The 25236-nt window shown below is 38.8% G+C and overlaps 1 protein-coding gene and 1 long non-coding RNA gene across 5 annotated transcripts in view; both read right to left on the bottom strand.

Annotated features, from left to right (window-relative positions):
* Window positions 1-25236, bottom strand: part of LOC306988585 (complement factor H-like) — a 77349-nt gene that overhangs the window by 36430 nt on the left and 15683 nt on the right. The gene's annotated exons all lie outside the window — the stretch shown is intronic.
* LOC306988587 lies at window positions 3086-22052 on the bottom strand. Of its 2 annotated transcripts, none has more exons than XR_013795446.1 (3): window positions 21884-22052; window positions 4181-4225; window positions 3086-3979 (listed from the first exon to the last, which is right to left on the bottom strand). It is a non-coding gene; the product is annotated as an uncharacterized lncRNA (long non-coding RNA). The 2 variants fall into 2 exon arrangements; XR_013795447.1 differs by lacking the exon at window positions 21884-22052 and adding an exon at window positions 6099-6267.

The following is a 25236-nucleotide window of genomic DNA, read 5'->3' as shown; positions in this document are numbered from 1 at the left end:
TTTGTTAATAAATCATTCCTGGCCTGATTTATGGGACATTTTAATCCAAAAAAATATGGTGAAAATCGATTTTTTAAGGCTATGGACAGTATATTTTGATTTCCTAGGTAATGAAAGCATATATTCTGAAATCCCTCTGAACATCTTTTTTCATCTTGTGTGTAAACAAAATGAAAAAAGAATTTTGCACCTGGCTTTATCATATGTCCAGATCTATCTACCGAAAATATATGCAAAAGTGTGCATATTTAATGAGATAATACCTAATTTGCATAATTAAACATACAAATTTCAAAAACTTGTAATACATTTTTTTTATGAACTTGTGTAAGTAATCAACTGAGGAAGTTTCATGGTGATATCTATTATTTAAAAATTGTACCCTATTCACCTGTAGTGTCTCGCCTTAAGTCATTGACTAGAAGTGATTTATTTTTAAGCGAGCAGATGTTTAAAAGTGCTAACTTAACAGTCTTACTTTTTGTCCGCACAGCAGTCTTTGTTTGGCGTGTAATAGGCATATTTTTTTATAAAGCTGTCATTTATCAAATTATAATGACAGCTTTATATGACTAAGATAGCTTCTATATGTAAATACATTTGGGAGAGAATAGTTGTATGTAATAAATAAATAAATACAGTATAAGCCACAATCTAAGACGCATTGTTGAAACCCAGAAGCTAAAAATAATAATAATAAAAATGCTCAAAACTAGGTCATTATGTTTGAGAGAGAGAGAGAGAGAGAGAGAGAGAGAGAGAGAAGAACCTTCGACCAGCACTCAAGACACACAGCCTGCATCTCAAGGACACACACAAAGTGCTGTTGTATGGGGCGAGTGTGGTGGTCATGTGTCTTTAGTCATGAGACAGCCAGAGCAGTGACAGGAGGGGAAGAACTGAAGGGCTTAGAGAACCATAACCTCTCGTTTACCACAGTGAAGGATAGCAAGACGTCTTCACCGGGGTAAAGTGCAAATATGTGGTAAATGAAAACTCTCCATAGCCTAAGATTTCCACATCTTATCAAAACCCTTGTGAATGATGCATTATGGGCCGTTTAAGCGCAGAGAGAAAATACAAGGTAAACAAAGGTTCTCCAGAAGGTTCTTGTCACATCTTTGCAAAGCATTCTTGTGAATGGTGAACGAGTGATTTCCTCCCACTGAGAATGAAAATATGAGGTAAAAGGTTCTCAAAAAGGTTTTTGGTCACATCTTAAAATTCTTGTGAATGGTTCATTATGGTTGATTTCCACCTAGTACAAATAATAAGGAACACTCCACTTTTTTTTTGGAAGTAGGCTCATTTCCATCTAACCCTAGAGTTAAACAGTTGAGTTTTTCCGTTTTCGAATCCATTCAGCCGATCTCCGGGTCTGGCGGTAGTACTTTTAGCATAGCTTAGCATAGACCATTGAATCTGATTAGACCGTTAGCATTTCTCCAAAAAAAAATGACCAAAGAGTTTAAATATTTTTCCTATTTAAAACTTGAGTCTTCTGTACTTACATCGTGTACTAAAGACCGACAGAAAATGAAAAGTTGTGTGTGTGTGTTGCTCCCGTAGCAGCGTCTCTGTCCATCTTCATTCACATCCGTGGGATCATCAGATCTTAATAAAGAAAATTTCACTTTCCTTAACCAAAGAGCTTCTTTTACACATGTATAATTCAACAGAATTATTCAAACAGTGCATTTACAAGTTTGAGGTCAGTAAGATTTTTTCTTAATTCAGTAAGGATGCATGCATTAAATGTATCAAAAGTGACGTAACATTTCTAATGGTACAAAAGATGTTGGTAAGACTTTATTTTAAGATGATTACACCATACAAAGTAAATGTGATTTTAGACTCATAACATTCTAACATGTGCAGACAAATGTTCCACTCCATTTTCACAGATCCACTGTCCTTCTTGAATTTCATCATATGGCTCAATGCACTTGTATCTCAGAATTTCTTCACTGTCGATTCACATCTTTCTCATTTACGTGTCATAAAATTCTAGTGTGGTTTGTGACATTTTGGTAATGGAACAAATGCAAAATGTACAAATATAGAAATAGTGCCATATACAATAGGTTACAATGTATTGATTGACTGTAAAATGTGTCCAACATTTCTTAATAAATGATATGTGCAGAGAGGCTGAGTTGAGTCAGATTCATTCTTTTAAATTTGACTCATTAACAGCTTTGGATAAATTCAGGCTTGTACATTATACTTAGTGTCTCTGCTTTATTTAAAAAGTTGCTATCATCTCTTTTATGTGGCAAATTCACAGAGGATTAACATGGCCATTTTTTAAATCCTTTATAACCCTCTTCCTCTGTTGGCTTCGAGGTGAGAAGACTTTTTGTGGGAGGGAAGACCACTTAGAAGAAATGATTCTATAAATAATAGGGATTTTGACTCAATTTTAAAGAACCCTTTATTCCAAAAAGATTATGTAAAAATGCATAATACATTCATGTTTAGGTTATTTAAAAATGTTCTAGAGATAAAGTTGGTTTACGAGCTGTTTAATTAATTAATACAATTTGATTAAAACAAGATTAATTAATTGTCAAACTAAATAAAGCTGAAGACACAAATATTTATTTATATATATATATATAGCTGCAAATATTTGATGACAAGAGCTGCATCAAAAATGACACGTGCAGATGGGATGCAAGTGGGTCTTTTTAAAACCTGAGTAAAAAAAAACAAAAAAAAACACTGTGAACTTAATTTGTATCTCTAGCAACATTGAAAGGTTTACGTAATGAAAATAAAACATATTGTAAATGGTTTTAACTATTGTTATAATATACATTATTAAAGAATGGCCCCAATTAAATAATTAACTTTATATTGTCACTGTGCTGAACCCAAAATAATTTAAACTATTATCTGTAATAAATGTATATTTAATATATACATATTTACTAAGTTTGTATTGTATTTTTTTTTAACTAACCTTTTAAATTCTTGTGATTTTATCAGGCAAAATTATATTAAGCTCAAACTCTTTTACGCTAGTTAAATAAATATTTAAATAAAATAGGAGGACATAATTTAATTTAAACAGACAGCAGAGTAATAGTTTGATTGTTAAGCTTTATTCTGAAGCAGTAAGAACTATGCTAACCATTTCTCAAAACTCTACACACAAAACCACAAAACACACACAAGATGCAAAACGTCACAGATCTCTTGCAAAAGCAAACACTTCATTCAAAACTATTTTAACTCTTCTATGTCTTTTTTTTTGTAGTAACTCTACACACAAACATAAAATGATTGGCATACACATCAAACTACACAAATATGTGAAAAATGTAAAACAATACTCTGTGTCTTCTGCTTGTTCAGTGTGCAGTGGGGAGTTTGTCACATGTACATGTATGTGCACAAATACACTGTAATATTCATCAGTCGTGTTTACTGTATATACAGTTCTGGAACTGATCTGAATCAACACTGAACTGACTTGAGTTGAATAATGACTCTATTTGCTTGTTAGAGCTGCTTTACAGCAGAATTTGAATTTATTACTATTGTGATGCTGTGAAACAATCTCTAGTGTATAAAGCGCTTTAGAAATAAAGTTGATTTTCTGACTGGCTTGAATGCATATGTGATCAATTTATGTAAAGGTGTTTTCACACATGATCATTGTGATGTGTGTAATGTAGAGAACTGTTTAGAGTTTTGCAAAAAGTTTGTTTTACAAATGCAAACTGAGTGTAAAGCATATAGTGTGCTTGTAGTTTTGCAGACTTGAAGATTCGGTATGAGTGAATGATTTCACTGAGTGGGCTTTAAATGCCACTTTTAGTGTGCAAGGAATTAAAAAAATAATCTATAACATCTGTCATATTACTGTAACATGAGCAAGTAAATTCAAGCATCAATCGTGTGTGTGTGTGTGTGTGTGTGTGTGTGTGTGTGTGTGTGTGTCAGCAGCGTGTCTGTCCATCTTCATTCAGATCTGTGGGATAATCAGATCTTAATAAAGAAAACTGTAATAAATGCATTTACTTGTGGACATTACTGTTGTTTTTAAGTTTACTCTTCATTACAGGATCTTTATCCTATTCTAATATTGCACTGCAAAATAAACTCTGAAAACAGAAAATAAAGGGTTGTAAATCAAATGTTGTACATTATCAAAATGTTTAATAGTTTTTACCTCAGTGTTTTACTCCAACTTTCTTTCAATTGATGTCTTACTGACCTGAAGAAAAGAAGAAAAACAAACATTTCATTTTCAATAATATCAATAATAAAGGGTTTCATTTCTTTCAAATTCAGTAAGGATGCATTAAATTGACCACAAGTGACATAAAGAGATTTCTAAGGGTACAAAACATTACATTTATATATTTTTTAAATAACATGCAATATAAGTTCAGCACCAAAGTGTTTCTCCATAATCTTAAACTATTTTTTCAAGCCCTTTTTCAAGATTTATGCAATTAAAATATTTTTCAAATTCCATCAAATTGAATTTAATTATCATTACTATGAATTAAGAATTTTAAATTATTCAAAAAAACCTAGAGATTAATAAAATATTTTGTATAAATCTTAAACTAAAATGTAATTTTTTTTTTAATTTATGAATACGAATCACATCCATTTTCTTATTCCATTAAGATTTATACAAAATATTTCTCTATTCTCTAAGCTCTATTTTTATTAGTCATTTCTTAATTCATAATATGAATAATATGTTCAGTAGTATCAATTAAAGGGTTAAATTTCATCAAGGATATATTAACTAAATGTTTTCCTTTTTAAATTCTGTAAGAATGCATTAAATTGATTAAAAGAGATTTCTAATTTTTAATAAACTCAACAAAAGAGGTGTATAATATCAGATGAATTATTATCAGGATGATAAAGATGAGTTTAGATCAGCTGCAGTCAAACCTGATGACCTCAAATAATTAACAATGAAAATACACAAACACAGTAATAGTGTAATATACAAAACATTATTGGCTGTATGTAAAATGTGCCCAAAATTTCAGAGACAGATCACGACACGATTTTTGCTTTGCTTTGAGGAAACAGTTTCAAAACCTTCCAGAATTCATTGATTAGAATTTACTTGCAAATTGTATTATGTTAAATAATTTGCACAAACTGTAACATTAATATGAGCACATACCAGCACATGGTTTTGGTGTCCATCCGTCTGGTGTGCATGTGGCCACTTGATCATATCCAGGCTTGCAAGAGTAAGATATTTTTACACCCAATTTCATATCTCCACTGAAGTAAAGTTCTGGCCTAACCACACGCGGGTCACGTGGAACTTCACATCTAATTTCTGAAACAAGATTTACATTATTTTAACATGCAGTAAGTTTAGTACCAAATTCTGAAGTGTTTCTCTATAATCTTACACTCAAAACTATTTTTCAAGATTAACACATTTCAATTAATAGTAAAATTCCATCAAATTAAAAATTAAATTGAGTGATCCTTACATATTATTCATATTATGAATTAAGAATTTTAAATGATTAAAAAACCTGAGCTTAATAAAACATTTTGTATAAATCTTAAACTTAAATTTAAACATATATATATATTTTTTAATTTATGAATAGGAATCACATAAACTAAATTATTATTCCATTAATATTTATACAAAATGTTTTATTAAGCTCATAATATGAATAATATGTTCAATATCAATTATTAAGTTAAATAATTTTCACAAACTGTAACATTAATATGAGCGCATACATAAATTGAGTTATCATTGAAGATATATAATGATTTGAATATTGAAAAAGTTATAGTATCTGTAATATACGTTACTGTAACATACCAGTGCATTGCTGTATGCCTGTCTATTCAGTCTGGGAAATACAGGTGATGTGTACAGGCTGCTCTGGTTCAAACCCAGGATTACATTTATATTGTATTCTTGAATTGACGATGTATTTTGTTCTCTGATCCCCCACAATCTCTGCATTTGGGATGTTTGGTGCTGCACACATTACTGTAAACAAATATCCATCAAATTAATTACAATTCATATTATATGATAATGATTCATTTGCACAAACCTGAACATTAATATGAGCACATACCAGCACACAGTGGGTTTGGTGTCCATCCGTCGCGTGTGCATGTGGCCTCTGCTGACATTTGATCATATCCAGATATGCAAGAGTAAGATCTTCTTGCTCCCAATTTCAGATCTCCCCTGAAGTAATATTCTGGCCGATACACATGCTGGTCACGTGGAACTTCACATTTAATTTCTGAAACAAGATTTACATTATTTTAAGAACATACAGTTAGTTCAGCAATACATGCAGAAGTGTTTCTCTATAGCCTAATCTTTAACAATTTGTTAAGCTCTTTTTCAAGATTTATGCATTTAAAATATTTTTAAAATTCCACCGATTCCACAACTTTTGCTTTGCTGTGAGGAAACTGTTTCAAAACCTTTCAGAATTCGTTCATTAGAATTCACTATTTAGAATTCACCATATTATATGCAGGGTTCGAATTACAAAGTGGCTTTCGGGGGAGCCCTATTTTCCGATCCTCCCTGACCCTGACTGACTTTAACGCTTTTGGTGCATGTTCGGGCATTTAAAACAATAGGTTCACAGTAAACCCATTGTTTACTTAGTAAACCGTTTACTTCAAAACGCAAGCGTCAGTCAGTGTTGTCAGTGTTAGGGCAAACAGCTCTGTCCACGGTTCTGAATCAACCGCGCTTAGGCCTACATCATGCAAATTAGGGCTGCACGATATTGGAAAAAAATTACATTGTTTGTGCAAAAAATTACAATTAAATTTTTTTCCCCAACGATATATATTGCGATATTGAGAGCCATAACTCCAGGCTAAAGTCAATAATTACCATTCCATGATATGAATAATTTCACTAATAAGCATGCTTCATTACAAGTGACAAAAAGGTCACTTAATATTTTATTCCAAAATTAGAACATTTCTGTAAACACAAAAGCAGAACACATTTTTAAATAAAACAGCAGATTTACACCAACCCCCTGATTGGTTTACAACAATATAACTTAAAATAAATAATTTTTTTATAAAAACAACTTATAAGCATTTTAGTTCACAATCTTTTAAGTCAACTTTTCTTAGCCAAAGTGCCGAAGTAAAACAGTGTTGGTCATCATAATCATATGAAATAAACAAAATGAAATAAAACTTTAATATATTTTTATCTTAAATTATTATTAAACAGATTTAATTATTAAATCTTCTAAACAGATTAGAGAACATGTTTCTGTAAGCAGAAAAGCCGAACACATTTAAACAGCAGCTTTAGCCTACAGACACCATACCGCCTGTCAGCACCACCGCTCCCACCACGCGCATCAAGAGCTGAGGGGGCACCAAAAAAATCAATAATTATAATGCCAATATTATTTCAGTATAGAAATGCAGACATCCCAAGTCTCCCGGAAGTTCCGGGAGTCTCCCGCATAGCGGCTCACTGATGCCCGCGTATTAGTTAAAATCTCCGGAATCTAGAGCGAGCGCGCCCGCGAGACCGAGACTGTGCTCCAAAACGCGCAGCGTGTGCACGGCAGAGAGGGAGAGAGAGAGCAAGAGACCGCGCGCGCGCCTCATGAAGCGCATCGCACATCGCGATGTCGATGTTAAAACAGAATATCGTTCAGCCCTAATGCAAATCATGATAAAAACAGAACAACTCACATAACAAAAAAATTGACAGTGTTTTAGAGCTCCCCCTAATTGTCTCAAAGTAGGCTTTCAGGGGAGCCTTTTCAGGGGAGCCGAGCTCCCCTTAGCTCCCCCGTAATTCGAACACTAATTGAAATAATTTGCACAAACTGTAACATTTCAGTTTTTCTCAATTGCTTAAAAACATTTCTTGAAACTATGCCTCGTATCCTCAGAACAGTAAACTCAAATCCATAACGTCTCACCCAATTCACCCAAACATCCTATTTTCAGGTCAAAATGAAGCTCTCCACTCAAAACCATTCACTCTGCTGAAAAACAAACTTTGCCCTCAGACTGGACACACAAGCCCCCACAACACACACACACTACAACAGGGGTCGGCAAGTAACTTTGGCCGCGGGCCAATATTTTTTTTATCCAGTAGATGGCGGGCCAGCTACATGGAATAGGCCTATTCGTTAGGTGAAATCACAAAATATAATGCACACAAACGTGTCCCTACTACTTATATACAACCACTGATGAGCATAATCGGTTTAGATGAAGAAGAAAAAACGAAAAAAAAAAAAAAAACTATACAAATGCAGATTAGAACCCAGAACCTTTTACACACTTGACGAATGTTCTACCACTGGACCATTGGGCCATAGACGTAGGAACTAGGGGTGCGCATTTTTCTAAATGCTGTATTTGTAATAAAGGCTTGATTTATTCATTTATTTCGTTTCATTTTCTTAACAATTAAGATGCTGCATGTGTTTATCCAGTCTCGAAGTGTGCGTCTCTCCTCCGAATTTCCCAACAAAAACCCCGCCCCCTCTCAGAAAATACATAAAACTCGCATTACTGAGCTATATGCGTTTAAAAGTAGCCTATTAAAATGGCACAATGGCATTGCTCAGTTCAACGTTTTGGGAAATCGGGCATTTTGTCCCGCTTCAGCTCTAATGGTGCGTTCACACCGGACGCGAATAGCGCGTCAGGCGCGAGTGATTTCAATGTTAAGTCAATGCAAAGACGCGTTACACGCGTCTTTGCATTGACTTAACATTGGAATCACTCGCGCCTGACGCGCTATTCGCGTCCGGTGTGAACGCACCATTATTCAAAAGTTAATAATGCGCTCAACATTCAAAAGGTAAATAAGGATTTCCCACTGTCATCTCTGCAGACTGAGCTCGTGCGTCATCCTCGCGCAGTTATTCAGACAATAAAGTGTAGACATGTGTATTTCATAGAACATTATGTCTAGTACTATATAAATTACAATGGTTTAATTGGCATCTTTATTTCAAACGACCCGACCGACCGCGACCCGAATATCATTAAAAATATTTTTGGATGACTCGTAACCGCGGGTGACCGCAGGCACTCGTCGCTCATTTTGGATCATCCCGCGCATCACTGATTCACGGGGCCTATTTGTAAACCGTTATAGTAAAAAAAAAAAAAAAAAAAAAAAAAAAATAACTTCCAAAATAATCCAGCGGGCCAGAAAATATTGCTGGCGGGCCAGTTTTGGCCCGCGGGCCGCCAGTTGCCGACCCCTGCACTACAACATAGTCTTACACACTGGTGTAATAAATTCAAAACAACATTTACAAAACTGGTAAGATTTGTTGCTTGTGGTTCCCCAACAAAACACTTCTTTCATAATAGTACATTTTTGGATATACCATGCAAACACTGTTGTTCTAAATCTAAAGCTCTTTGGTCTTTAGGCTTATATCTACATTTCAATGTAACGTTCTACAGTGACAGTAATCTGCTGAGACAACACTGTAAACCTTATGAATTATCTACACTGGAAACACCAATGCAATGTAGAAACAGAAAATATTTACAGTTTTTCTCAGTCGCTTTGGTGCATTTCTCACATCACTATTTACATTTGCACAACAGTTAGTTCAACCTCCACAACATTTAGTCATTTGTGCACATCATAGTAGCAGTTTCTCATTCCTTCGAACAAATTGCAAATGCTTTTGGACATGCATCAATTGCTTTCATACAACTCTCTGCTGTTTTATAACATTTTCATTTGCTTATGTCATGTCAGTCAAAATTAACTATACTTGTGAATGCTGAATAGTCATTCCATATAAAACTAATAGTCCTCCTTTCATTGCTTGAGTCATTACATACAAAAATGTTGAACTAGTTGTCAAAATCTGTCAAGCAAATTTTACAAAAAACATCTTATCTTAGGTGAATCTCAACTTTCACTGATGCGAAGGGGTGTGTGAAGCATTACTAGTTGCAACCAATGATAAGCCACTTCAGGGCTACAATTGTGGATCATGTTGTCAATCACGGCCTCACAACGGCTGAGGCTGGTCGAAGGGTGCAGCCAAATGTTGGGAGAACCACTGTAAATTCAATTATTCAAACATTTCGTCGGGAGAACAGGTGTGTATAAATGGCATATCCCCAGTCTTGCTCCATACAACACACAACATCTGCTGACTTTGTTAGACACTCTTTACAGGGACATAATCCCTGAGACTGAGAGGGGTCTAACTGGAGACCATCTGAGCAAGCATGTTGTTGTTTTGGATTGCATTGCAAGAGATGATATTCGCTGTGATGCAGATGAAATGATGTGGCCAGACAGAGAGGAACGTCTGGATGTGCATGAATGATTACAGTACTATGTATGTTGTATGTTCAGTTCCAATATGTACTGCAATATTGTTTACAGTTGTGCACAGCTCTACGCAAAGAGAGTTTATGTTTGTTGTAAATAAGGGTGTATTTTTTCTTTTGCACAATGCTGTGAACAAATTAGAATTGCAAAGAGCATATGCAGTGAAAATGTGAAACATTCAGTGTCTTGTACTCAGTTACCTCACTAAATACAGTAATGTGTAACTTTACTGTATTTTTCAAATGGCTGTGCAAATAGTATTTACTGCTGTCTTGAGCATTTTCAGGTAGTGTCACCAATATTTGACTTTTTTGCATTGGAAAACATTTACAGAGTAAACTGTCATAATGAAAACATGACAAAGCCATTTGACTATCTTGTTCATAAGCAATGGTGTCAAGACTTTTCATCTTGATGACACTGACACTTTCATTGAAATGAATACTTGCTTTTGAGGAATGAGCGATCCATTTTGAGCAAGTGACACGCTTTTGCAGGTTATCAACTAGGTTTTGCAGTTTGTACTAATTGTTTTGAGAACTGCATTAACTGTTGTGCAAATGTAAATAGTGATATGAGAAATGCACCAAAGCGACTGAGAAAAACTGTAACATTACTGTTGTTTACAGTAGCATACAACAAAACCATAAACATATGTAAACCAAAAAAATATTCTAGAATACAGTAAAGAACACAATTGTTGTGTGTGTGGGGTCCTGGGGGGTCCCAGGAATCCATTGTTCAAAACAGGTAATCTGACCTGTGACCTACTGTATTCATAGGCCTAATGTATACTACAGTAAAGCAGTGATTGTGTGATCAGAAATTACTGTAGTGTTTGCACATGTGAGGAGTGTGTGTGTGGCCTGGTGAATAAGTGTAGCATTTTGATTGGTTGTGTTTGGAAAAGGAAAGCAAGTCATTTCCCATTCGATTTTTGTGTTTTAGGTCGAGAATTGTGTGTAGTGTTTTGAAAAAAGTGTTTTATGTAATTGAAAACTGAGTCAAAGGCTGAGAAATAGCTTATGGTTTTGGAGATTTGATGTGTAGTTTTGCATTTTGAGTGAGAGGTTTCAAAAATCGTGTGACATGAAAAGATTTTGTGTGTAAGCAGTTGGTAAAAACTGTAATATGGAATTGTATTGGAATGGTAAAGAGTGTTGTACATGACAGGAGGGCCTCCACTCAATGATACAATATGATGAACAAGTCTAAGAATGTTGAAATACCTTCATTGGCCTAGAAAGATAACATTCTGGGAGTCAAGACTATAAAGGAGAGAGGATGCTTCACTGTCACACTCTGCAGCCGCTCTGTGTGACTATACGACTGCTGGCCTTTTCTTGCAAGAAAATAAACCTCATCAAAGACAATTGGAAATGTTTTTCTTTTATTCAGTGATATAATTTTGTTTGCCAGCACACCTCCATAAAGCTTCTGATGATGGAGGCGACTGAAATTTGTCTGTACTCGTTGCCCAGCCTCCCTCATAGTCATACATGGACAAGGACATGGTCAACTAAAGTGGCTTGATTTTCATCTGAGACTGCTGGTCTTCTTCCACTTACGCTTACCCATCCTCCTGTGTTCAATTTTGACTCTTAGTGTTTTCACCTGGGGAAGTGTGTGCAAACTGAGCTGAAGCTGTGCTGACTTGAGTGAACAATACTGAATACTAGTGCTTTCTAAATGACAACATGGTGTAGGCAATGAGAAATGAAGGGGTTTGTGTGTAGAGATTTACTGTGACAGTTCAACAAATATGTGTGTCAAACCATGGAATAGTGTTTATAGTTTAGTGAAATGGGTGTGCTTTTTGATAAATGGCATTATGGTTTTGAAATTTTAGTTCAAAAGCCTGGTTATAGTGTTTAAGCAATCGAGAAAAACTGTAATATCAGTACTTTTGAGCTGATGTTGTTGCAGAAGTAAAGGCTTTATACTATATTTAGGGTTTGAACATCGGCTCTTCATTTCTGTCATGCTGTGTTTAAGCAATTGTAAATAAATAAGACCAGAATTATCCATGATTTTGGTATTGGGTTGTGTGAAAAGAAGATTTGAGCATTTTGAAATGTTAACTGACTGCATATTGTGTGAAAACAACATGAATTGTGTTAATGGTATGTTCACAAACTACAGATGTGTAGAACATGTGACTACAGATTGGGCCACAGGATGTTAGCAATTGTAAAAAAAAAAAAACTGTGCGCTATATTTTCTTCTACACATTTAAAATTCTCAATTCATAATATGAATAATATGTTCAATATCAATTATTAAGTTTAAATAAATAATTTAAATAATTAAGTTAAATAATTTAAATAAACTTTATATTCAGTTTAGCTGTCGGTAACTGACATGAAACTCAACAAAAGAGGTGTATAATATCAGATTAATTATTATCAGGATGATAAAGATGAGTTTAGATCAGCTGCAGTCAAACCTGATGACCTCAATTATTTAACAATGAAAATACACAAACACAGTAATAGTGTAATATACAATACATTATTGGCTGTCTGTAAAATGTGCCGAAGATTTCAAAGACAGATCACGACACGGTTTTTGCTTTGCTTTGAGGAAACAGTTTCAAAACCTTTCAGAATTCACTAATTAGAATTCATATATGTTAAATAATTTGCACAAACTGTAACATTAATATGAGCACATACCACACAGTGGGTTTGGTGTCCATCCGTCTGGTGTGCATGTGGCCATTCCTGGTATTTGATCATATCCAGATATGCAATAGTAATCTTTCTTTGCTCCCAACTTCATATCTCCACTGAAGTAATGTTCTGGGCTAGACAGACGCGGGTCACGTGGAACTTCACATCTAATTTCTGAAACAAGATTTACATTATTTTTAATAGCATGCAATAAGTTCAGTATAAATGTAGAAGTGTTTCTCTATAATCTTACACTGTTTTAAGCCTTCTTTTCTCTGTCAAGATTTACGCATTTCAATTTATGGTAAAATTCCATCAAATTTAATTGAATAATCCTTACATATTATTCATTTTATAAATTAAGAATTTTAAATGATAAAAAAAACTAGAGCTCAATAAAATGTTTTGTATATTTATTTTTTAAATTAATGAATACAAATCATAAACGGTCCAGATCATTGTTCCTTTAAGATTTATACAAAATGTTTTATTAAGCTCTAGTTTTTTAAATTCTTTTAAAATTCTTAATTCAAAATATGAATAATATATTACGTGATGGAATTTTACTCTTACAGTTTTTTACAATGGCTATGACAGTTTTTTCAATACATTTAACAAGTTTCCTAAACTCTTAACATGGTTAGCACAACATCCGTCTTAGGCTATACAATTAACACATTTCTTGTTGCTTTGACACAAAATGCATACAGTTAACACAAATTTTAAATGCTTGAACTTCTTTTACACACAAGCTCAACCAATACCAAAACAATGTCATTTTACTGCCAAATTTACAAATGCTTTCACACTGTATGTCAGAACAGATAACATCATGTTCTAAACATAAGTTAGGCTAAAGTCAAAGTGTTCAATACTGTTCATATTGTGAATTGAAACACAAATATATTTCCTGTATTTTTATTCCATTGCTACTGAGAAACAGCTTATTGAAGTTATGCAAATATATAAATTACAGCTGATATCCAAGGAATTACACTCAGGTGTTGAGTTTCTTTCAATCGCATGACCATATGTTATAAAAGAGGACTCTTTGGGCTGATCTTGTGTGGAAAAGGAACAATATAGAGCAACACGAAGAAAGAAAGAAAGAAAGAAAGAAAGAAAGAAAGAAAGAAAGAAAGAAAGAAAGAAAGAAAGAAAGAAAGAAAGAAAGAAAGAAAGAAAGAAAGAAAAAAATGCTTGCACGGGGGGAGAGGAAGACGAGTACCAGGACAAGGGAGAGGAGTGGGACAAGGACATGGGAGAGGTATATCTTGCAATAAATGTCCTTTTGCAAATAAAGTCTTTATTGCAGCAATTCTGTTTCTGTCTTTTTTTTGTTTTCATAAACTGTACATAAAGCTACTCTTTCTAGCTGATGGTCTAGAGATGCATTTTTGTATTGAATTTCTGCAGCAAAAGAAAAGAAATGCATGCATTTACTAAACCCAACAAAACAAAAAATGTAGAGAAAAATGTATATTCAATACAATAAACTGTCTATTGTATAAGGGCTGACCTGACACATAAAATAATGTAGTTTCTGTAATTTCAGCTGATGTTAGTGTTCTTTTTGTCATTGTGTTATGATTGACTAAATGTTCCTGTTGGAAGAGAACATGTGTTAGTGTTTTGAATAATTATTTGATTTTGAAACATGTTTGCAGTGTTTTGTTAGACATAGTGTATTGTGTTAGTGTATTATTGTATTTTGAAAATTAGTTTTGGAGTTTAGTTTACAATGTGTGATTTTGAGAATGAAATTAATTGTTTTGCCAATTGTGTGTTTTAGGTGTGTTGGTGCGTTAAGAGTTTAGGAAAATTGTTAAATGTATTGAAAAAACTGTCATAGCGATCGTAAAAAACTGTATTATCAGGATGATAAAGATGAGTTTAGATCAGCTGCAGTCAAACCTGATGACCTCAAATAATTAACAATGAAAATACACATTCACAGTAATAGTATAATATACAAAACATTATTGGCTGTCTGTAAAATGTGCCCAAAAATTTCAGAGACAGATCACGACACGATTTTTGCTTTGCTGTGAGGAAACAGTTTCAAAACCTTCCAGAATTCATTGATTATAATTAATTTTCAAATTGTCTGTTAAATAATTTGCACAAACTGTAACATTAATATGAGCACATACCAGCACACAGTGGGTTTGGTGTCCATCCGTCTCGTGTACATGTGGCCTCTGCTGACATTTGATCATATCCAGATATGCAATAGTAATCTCGTTTTGCTCCCAACTTCATATCTCCACTGAAGTAAAGTTCTGGCCTAGACACACGCGGGTCACGTGGAACTTCACATCTAATTTCTGAAACAAGATTTACATTATTTTAATAACATGCAGTAAGTTTAGTACCAAATTCTGAAGTGTTTCTCTATAATCTTACACTCAAAACTATTTTAAGCCATTTTTCAAGATTAACATTTCAATTAATAGTAAAATTCCATCAAATTAAATTGAGTAATCCTTACATATTATTCATATTATGAATTAAGAATTTTAAATGATTAAAAAAAGTGAGCTTAATAAAACATTTTGTTTAAATCTTAAACTTAAATTTAAACATATATATATATATATTTACTTTATGAATAGGAATCTTTTCATCATTTGAAAATCATTTGTTTTAAAAACAAAATGTTTTATTAAGCTCTATTATTTTCTATTCATTTAAAATTCTTAATTCATAATATGAATAATATGTTCAATATCAATTATTAAGTTAAATAATTTTCACAAACTGTAACATTAATATAAGCGCATACATAAATTGAGTTATCATTGAAGATATATAATGATTTGAATATTGAAAAAGTTATAATATCTGTAATATATGTTCCCTTTCGTCCTGGGAACTCCGACGTGTCGTCGGGGGAGTTCCCTGACGAATTGGGATCACGCTAGGGAGACCAAATGCCTACGAGAGAATTAAAACGAGCCAATGAAAATTGGCATGCAGGAATGCATTCCGCCTACCAGTGCGGGTATAAAAGGCGGAAGCAACGCATGCATAGTGCTTGTAGCTTCGGAGCCGACCGGTTGTGTCTTCTCTGAGTGAATGAGCTTTAAGATTATATCTTACACTCAACGAGTCTGCTGTTTCGGGATGGGATCTCTCTGTGTTGGTGAGACGGCGTTTCAGCGACCACACGGTTCCTGTCTGCCGGCTGCGTTTACACGCTGTTAATTCAAAAGCTGTTCTCACAGCTGGTAAACGGTTGAGTGCGCACAGCGGGCTTGCAGTTTCCCCGCTGTGCTGCCGCGTTGGTTTCCTGTGTGCTTCAGCACAATAGAGAGAGTACTTTCTTCCTGAAAGAGCAACACGAGTGAAGATCGCGTCCTTTTCAGGATGACGTTTCACTCGTGTGTTTCTGGATGCGATCGTTTCCTGTCCTCATTTGACGGCCACGTTCATTGTTTCACATGCCTAATCAGTGTGTGAGACTACGTTCGTGGGTGGTTCATGTCCTCTCAGGAGTGCATGACCACGTCGGCACGTTGTTCGTCTCCCCTTTCACGTAAAGGCTTGAGCCGCTCAGTGTGCCGTGTGCCGTCGAGCGCCGGCTGACAGCGCGGGTTGTCACGGCAACCCAGCGCGCGTCATTCGGCGCTCTAGATGCGCGGTCGAGACTCGTGTACCTCTACGAGGTTGAGTCCCTTTTGCTTGTTCCCCAATCTAGTTCCTTTTCTAAAAAGGAGAGGACTACTTTGGCTAATGAGCATTTGGTGATTACAGGGGGTTACAGTGCGGTATGTCTCGTCAGGTGAAAGACCCTCACGAGCTTCCCACTCCTCTAGCGCATCGCAAACATGCTGAGACTGTGGGTGGTTTATGCTTTCTTATGAGAGCATGACCACGTCGGCACGTTGTTCGCCTTGCCTGAAGGCTTGAGCGCCCAGCGTGCCGTGTGTCATCGAAATGATGGCCACGTTCACTGTCTTGCATGCCTGGTGACGGCCACGATCACTGTTTCACACGCCTAATCAGTGTGTTGAGACTGCGTTCGTGGGTGGTTCATGTTCTCTCATGAGTGCATGACAACGTCGGCACGTTGTTCGTCTCCCCTTTCACGTGAAAGGCTTGAGCCGCTCAGCGTGCCGTGTGCCGTCGAGGCTTTCGGATGGGATTCTAGTCCTTCTCATGGGGGACCAAGCATTTCATTCGGGGCTCCAGGGGAGGACAGATGTCGATCGCTACATCGGAGAGAGGGCTGTTATACTCTGAAAATGATGCTGCGTTCCTACTATAATAGTATGTTCTCATGCTGAAGATTCAGACTTGACAGCTATACTTTCCTGGGCTATTCTAAAGTGTCAGGGGGAGTGTGAAATTTTTTGGCAGTATGGAAGCATTTTGGTGCCAATATGGCAAGCCAAACATGGCTAAATCTGCAGAAGTTTTTCCTCTCTCACTACCCCTGCACATTCAGTGCACGTGGGTAGTTCTGACTCGGGGTGGAGCTGCGCTTGTGACTGACCGTGATTAGTCACAGTGCTGGCCCTCGGGCAGACGATGTCCACACTGGTGGTCCAGAAGCGCCTTTAAACCAGCCCGCTCGGGGTTTGTTTCCCCTCAGCAAGAGGATGGGAAACGACCCTGAGAGGAGCGACCCAGAGTTTGTGATATCTGCTCTTCGGGAGTGTGTGTTATCACCACTCCTTCCCCCGGGGTAGGGCCGGGTGGATAATTTCGTTTCTAAGGCCCCAGCGCTTAGATGACAGTGAGGGCTACGGCCTTGTCACTCTCGTCTCTCGCTGGGCGACGAGGCGGAAACCAGGACTCGAGGCCCCCGGGCCTCGCTCCTCGTTTCCCCTCATGGTCAGGACTGGCAGTAAAATAAGACCTGTCTCCTCTGTCCGAGAGGGTCAGAATGGCAGTGTGCGCTGCCCCGAACGGCGACACTCCCGCTCCCCTCTCCCCAGCTCGCGGATAGCAGTGACGCAGCCTTGGCTGCGTCGCTCCGGTCTGCAGCTGGGCCTGGAGGCGCAGAGACCAGGACACGAGGAGTCAGGGCCTCGTTCCTCGTCTCTCCCTCTCCCTTCGCCACCGGGCAGCCCGCAGCAGAACGCCCACGGGCCTTCTCTGCCGTCTGCCCCCCGGTGGAAGCGGGTTGGTGTCGAGTTTGACGCCCAGACCCCGTTCTTGGTCGCTACAACGCCACCAGAGCCGGGTCCCTGTCTTCCGCCTCGCTGCCCCTCCGCGGGTACGCCGGTGGTTCGGGTAGGCACGTTGGGACGGTCTGGCAGGAAGCCTGGCTAGCGCTTCCAGGTCCTTCCCGATGGCTCATCCGCACCATCTGGTTTGGCTATGCAATTCAGTTTGCACGTCGGCCTCCCAAGTTCAGTGGCATCCACTCACCCGTGTGCAGTCAGTGGATGCCCCTGTCTTGCGGAAAGAGATCGACGTCCTGCTGGCGAAGGACGAGGTCGAGCCGGTCCCTCCTGCCGAGATGAGGTCTGGGTTTTACAGCCCCTACTTCATTGTACCTAAGAAAAGCGGTGGGTTACGGCCAATCCTGGACCTGCGAGTTTTGAATCGGGCCCTGCACAAACTCCCGTTCAAAATACTCACGCAGAAGCGCATTTTCGAATGCATCCGTCCCCAGGATTGGTTTGCAGCGATCGACCTGAAGGATGTGTACTTTCATGTCTCGATTCTTCCTCGACACAGACCGGTTCTACGGTTTGCTTTCGAGGGCCGAGCGTGTCAGTACAAGGTCCTACCCTTCGGGCTGGCCCTGTCGCCCCGCGTCTTCACGAAAGTCGCGGAGGTGGCCATTGTTCCCATGAGAGAACTAGGCATTCGCTATGCGATCACAGGGACATGGTGCTTCGGCACCTCAGCCGGTTGGGGCTTCAGGTCAACTGAGACAAGAGCAAACTCTGCCCCGTGCAGAGGATCTCTTGTCTCGGTATGGAGCTGGACTCGGTCACTCGGACTGCGCGCCTCACGGAGGAACGCGTCCAGTCAGTGCTCACCTGCCTCAGGTCCTTTCGAGGCAGGACAGCGGTTCCACTGAAACAATTTCAGAGGCTTCTTGGGCATATGGCTGCCGCAGCCACAGTAAAGCCGCTCGGCCTGTTACATATGAGACCGCTTCAACGCTGACGTCACGATCGAGTCCCGACGGTGGGCGTGGCAGAGCGGCACGTTCCGGGTCAAAGTGACCCCGCACTGCCGCCAAACCTTCTCCCCATGGTTAGATCCTGCGTTTCTTCGGGCCGGAGTGCCCTTAGTCCAGGTGTCCAGGCATGCTGTGGTTTTCACAGATGCTTCTGCCATGGGGTGGGACGCCACGTACAAGGGCATGCAGTTTTGGGTCTGTGGACGGGACCCCAGCTGCATTGGCACATCAACTGCCTAGAGTTGCAAGCAGTACGCCTAGCCTTGTGTCGCCTCAAGGGGTTTCTCAGACACAAGCACGTACTGGTCCGTACGGACAGCACTGCGACCGTTGCGTACATCAACCATCCCGGTGGTCTACGCTCCCGTCGTATGTTGCGACTCGCCTCCCACCTCCTCCTATGGAGTCAGAAGCATCTGAGGTCGCTTCGTGCCGTTCATGTTCCAGGGGCGCTCTACCGTGTGGCAGACGAGCTTTCACGGCAGCCTCCCCTGCCAGGAGAATGGCGACTCCATTCCCAGGCGGTCCAGCTGATTTGGAGTGTCTTCGGAGCCGCACAGGTAGACCTGTTTGCCTCTCCAGACATGACCCATTGCCAGTCGTTTTACTCCCTGACCGAGGGGACCCTCGGCACGGACGCCCTGGCTCTCAGCTGGCCCCGGGACCGGCGCAAGTATGCGTTTCCCCCAGTGAGCCGCCTTGCACAGACTCTGTGCAAGGTCAGGGAGGACGAGGAGCAGGTCCTTCTAGTGGTGCCGTATTGGCCCACCAGGACTTGGTTCACGGAACTCATGCTCCTCACGACAGCCCCCCCTTCGCCGTTTCCTCTCTCGGAGACGGGGCACTCTTGGCACCCGCGTCCAGACCTCTGGAAACTCCATGTCTGGTCCCTGGACGGGACGTGGAGGTTTTAGGTGGTCTGCCACAGGCAGTGGTAGACACCATCACTTCCGCTAGAGCCCCCTCTACGAGGCGCCTCTATGCGTTGAAGTGGAACCTGTTCGTTGCTTGGTGTTCCTCCCGTCAGGAGGACCCCCGAACTTGCCCGATCGGAGTCGTGCTTTCCTTCCTGCAAGATGGGTTGGAGCGAAGGCTGTCTCCCTCCACCCTCAAAGTGTATGTTGCTGCAATAGCCACTGATCACGATGCAGTAGAGGGTAAATCTTTGGGGAAGCACGACCTAATCGTCAGATTCCTTAAGGGTGCTAGGAGGTTAAATCCACCTCGCGTTTTGCACCCTGTACCCTCCTTTTGAGCCTTTGTAAACAGTGGAGCTTAATATCCTGTCCAATAAGACAGCGCTCCTGTTGGCATTGGCCTCTTTCAAGAGGGTCGGGGATCTGCAAGCTTCTTCGGTCGACGAATCATGCCTAGAGTTCGGGCCGGGCCTTCTCACGTTGTATTGAGACCCCGGCTTGGATATGTGCCCAAGGTTCCTACCACCCCCTTCGCGGATCAGGTAGTGAACCTGCAAGCGCTGCCCCAGGAGGAGGCAGACCCAGCCCTAGCTTTTCTCTGTTCCGTCCGCGCCCTGCGGGTTTATGTTGACAGAACGCAAAGCTTAGGACCTCAGATCAGCTCTTGTTTGTTATGGAGGCCAGCAGAAGGGGAAGGCTGTTTCCAAGCAGAGGTTGGCTCACTGGTTAGTGGATGCTATCACCCGAGCGTATGAGTCTCTGGGTGAGCCTTGTCCTCCCAGGTTGCGTGCTCACTCCACTAGAGGTGTTGCCGCTTCCTGGGCTTTGGCTCAAGGCGCCTCGCTGTCAGACATCTGTAGAGCTGCGGGCTGGGCGACACCTAACACATTCGCTAGGTTTTATAGTCTGCGTGTGGAACCTGTTTCCTCCCGAGTGCTCGCTACGGCCAGTGGTGCGAGGGAATAGGTTGTGTCGGCTTGCTACCCCACCCTGCGCTTCGGCCAGGTACGTGTTATCTAATATCCACTGAGCGGGTCTTGTGGAACAGCAGTGTGATTCCTAGCTAGCTCCAGCAACTTATTCTAGAAACTGCTGCAGGGTAGCTTAGCTGGGCGCTGGAAGGGGCCAGCACCATGGCGTTTTATTAGGGATCCCAATTCGTCAGGGTTCCCAGGACGAAAGGGAACGTCTCGGTTACGTATGTAACCCTCGTTCTCTGAGTACAGGGAACGGAGACGTGTCGTCCCTTCGCCATGTTGCTGTACCTTCGCGGAGGACTGGACACTGTTCGGCTCCTCAGCGAAAAGCACTATGCATGTGTTGCTTCCGCCTTTTATACCCGCGCTGGTAGGCGGGCTGCGGAATGCATTCCTGCATGCCAATTTTCATTAGCTCGTTTTAATTCTCTCGTAGGCATTTGGTCTCCCTAGCGTGATCCCAATTCGTCAGGGAACTCCCCCGACGACACGTCTCCGTTCCCTGTACTCAGGGAACAAGGGTTACATACGTAACCGAGACGTTACTGTAACACACCAGTGCATTCCTGTATGCCTGTCCATTCAGTCTGGGAAATACAGGTGATGTGTACAGGCTGCTCTGGTTTAAACCCAGGATTACATTTATATTGTATTCTTGAATTGATGATGTATTTTGTTCCCTGATCTTCCACAATCTCTGCATTTGGGATGTTTGGTGCTGCACTCATTACTGTAAAGAAATATCCATCAAATTAATTAGAATTCATATTATATGATAATGATTCATTTGCACAAACCTGAACATTAATATGAGCACATACCAGCACACAGTGGGTTTGGTGTCCATCCGTCTCGTGTGCATGTGGCCTCTGCTGACATTTGATCATATCCAGATATGCAAGAGTAAGATCTTTTTTCTCCCAATTTCAGATTTCCCCTGAAGTAAGAGTACGGGTCATACACAAGCGGGTCACGAGGAACTTCACATTTAATTTCTGAAACAAGATTTACATTATTTTAAGAACATACAGTTAGTTCAGCAATACATGCAGAAGTGTTTCTCTATAGCCTAATCTTTAACAATTTGTTAAGCTCTTTTTCAAGATTTATGCATTTAAAATATTTTTAAAATTCCACCGATTCCACGACTTTTGCTTTGCTGTGAGGAAACTGTTTCAAAACCTTTCAGAATTCGTTCATTAGAATTCACTATTTAGAATTCACCATATTATATGCAGGGTTCGAATTACAAAGTGGCTTTCGGGGGAGCCCTATTTTCCGATCCTCCCTGACCCTGACTGACTTTAACGCTTTTGGTGCATGTTCGGGCATTTAAAACAATAGGTTCACAGTAAACCTATTGTTTACTTTGAAATAATTTGCACAAACTGTAACATTTCAGTTTTTCTCAATTGCTTAAAAACATTTCTTGAAACTATGCCTCGTATCCTCAGAACAGTAAACACAAATCCATAACTTCTCACCCAATTCCCCAAACATCCTATTTTCAGGTCAAAATGAAGCTCTCCACTCAAAACCATTCACTCTTGCTGAAAAACCAAACTTTGCCCTCAGACTGGACACACAAGCCATCAAAATCACACACACTACAACATAGTCTTACACACTGGTGTAATAAATTCAAAACAACATTTACAAAACTGGTAAGATATGTTGCTTGTGGCTGTACTCGTTGCCCAGCCTCCCTCATAGTCATACATGGACAAAGACATGGTCAACTAAAGTGGCTTGAATTTCATCTGAGACTGCTGGTCTTCTTCCCCTTACGCTTACCCATCCTCCTCCTCCTCCTCCTCCTCCTCCTCCTCCTCTCCCTCCTCCTCCTCTCCCTCCTCCTCCTCCTCCTCTCCCTCCTCGACCTCTTCCTTCATGTCTTTCTGGATCCATTGTTCCAAAACTCAATAAAGTGATTCGGGCACTTTTATCTATTGAAGGATCTGATTGATGTGTGTTCAATTTTGACTCTTAGTGTTTTCACCTGGGGAAGTGTGTGCAAACTGAGCTGAAGCTGTGCTGACTTGAGTGAACAATACTGAATGCTAGTGCTTTCTAAATGACAACATGGTGTAGGCAATGAGAAATGAAGGGATTTGTGTGTAGAGATTTACTGTGACAGTTCAACAAATCTGTGTGTCAAACCAGGGAATAGTGTTTATAGTTTAGTGAAATGGGTGTGCTTTTTGATAAATGGCATTATGGTTTTGAAATTTTAGTTCAAAAGCCTGGTTATAGTGTTTAAGCAATCGAGAAAAACTGTAATATCAGTACTTTTGAGCTGATGTTGTTGCAGAAGTAAAGGCTTTATACTATATTTAGGGTTTGAACATTGGCTCTTCATTTCTGTCATGCTGTGTTTAAGCAATTGTAAATAAGACCAGAATTATCCATGATTTTGGTATTGGGTTGTGTGAAAAGAAGATTTGAGCATTTTGAAATGTTAACTGACTGCATATTGTGTGAAAACAACATGAATTGTGTTAATGGTATGTTCACAAACTACAGATGTGTAGAACATGTGACTACAGATTGGGCTACAGGATGTTAGCAATTGTAAAAAAAAAAAAACTGTGCGCTATATTTTCTTCTACACATTTAAAATTCTCAATTCATAATATGAATAATATGTTCAATATCAATTATTAAGTTTAAATAAATAATTTAAATAATTAAGTTAAATAATTTAAATAAACTTTATATTCAGTTTAGCTGTCGGTAACTGACATGAAACTCAACAAAAGAGGTGTATAATATCAGATTAATTATTATCAGGATGATAAAGATGAGTTTAGATCAGCTGCAGTCAAACCTGATGACCTCAATTATTTAACAATGAAAATACACAAACACAGTAATAGTGTAATATACAATACATTATTGGCTGTCTGTAAAATGTGCCGAAGATTTCAAAGACAGATCACGACACGGTTTTTGCTTTGCTTTGAGGAAACAGTTTCAAAACCTTTCAGAATTCACTAATTAGAATTCATATATGTTAAATAATTTGCACAAACTGTAACATTAATATGAGCACATACCACACAGTGGGTTTGGTGTCCATCCGTCTGGTGTGCATGTGGCCATTCCTGGTATTTGATCATATCCAGATATGCAATAGTAATCTTTCTTTGCTCCCAACTTCATATCTCCACTGAAGTAATGTTCTGGGCTAGACAGACGCGGGTCACGTGGAACTTCACATCTAATTTCTGAAACAAGATTTACATTATTTTTAATAGCATGCAATAAGTTCAGTATAAATGTAGAAGTGTTTCTCTATAATCTTACACTGTTTTAAGCCTTCTTTTCTCTGTCAAGATTTACGCATTTCAATTTATGGTAAAATTCCATCAAATTTAATTGAATAATCCTTACATATTATTCATTTTATAAATTAAGAATTTTAAATGATAAAAAAAACTAGAGCTCAATAAAACGTTTTGTATATTTATTTTTTTAAATTAATGAATACAAATCATAAACTAAATGGTCCAGATCATTGTTCCTTTAAGATTTATACAAAATGTTTTATTAAGCTCTAGTTTTTTTAATTCTTTTAAAATTCTTAATTCAAAATATGAATAATATATTACGTGATGGAATTTTACTCTTACAGTTTTTTACAATGGCTATGACAGTTTTTTCAATACATTTAACAAGTTTCCTAAACTCTTAACATGGTTAGCACAACATCCGTCTTAGGCTATACAATTAACACATTTCTTGTTGCTTTGACACAAAATGCATACAGTTAACACAAATTTTAAATGCTTGAACTTCTTTTACACACAAGCTCAACCAATACCAAAACAATGTCATTTTACTGCCAAATTTACAAATACTTTCACACTGTATGTCAGAACAGATAACATCATGTTCTAAACATAAGTTAGGCTAAAGTCAAAGTGTTCAATACTGTTCATATTGTGAATTGAAACACAAATATATGTCCTGTATTTTTATTCCATTGCTACTGAGAAACAGCTTATTGAAGTTATGCAAATATATAAATTACAGCTGATATCCAAGGAATTACACTCAGGTGTTGAGTTTCTTTCAATCGCATGACCATATGTTATAAAAGAGGACTCTTTGGGCTGATCTTGTGTGGAAAAGGAACAATATAGAGCAACACGAAGAAAGAAAGAAAGAAAGA

The sequence above is a fragment of the Phoxinus phoxinus genome (genome assembly GCF_949152265.1).
Source record: "Phoxinus phoxinus genome assembly, chromosome: 20".
Taxonomy (NCBI): domain Eukaryota; kingdom Metazoa; phylum Chordata; class Actinopteri; order Cypriniformes; family Leuciscidae; genus Phoxinus; species Phoxinus phoxinus.
This window is presented reverse-complemented; position numbering and strand designations above follow the sequence as displayed.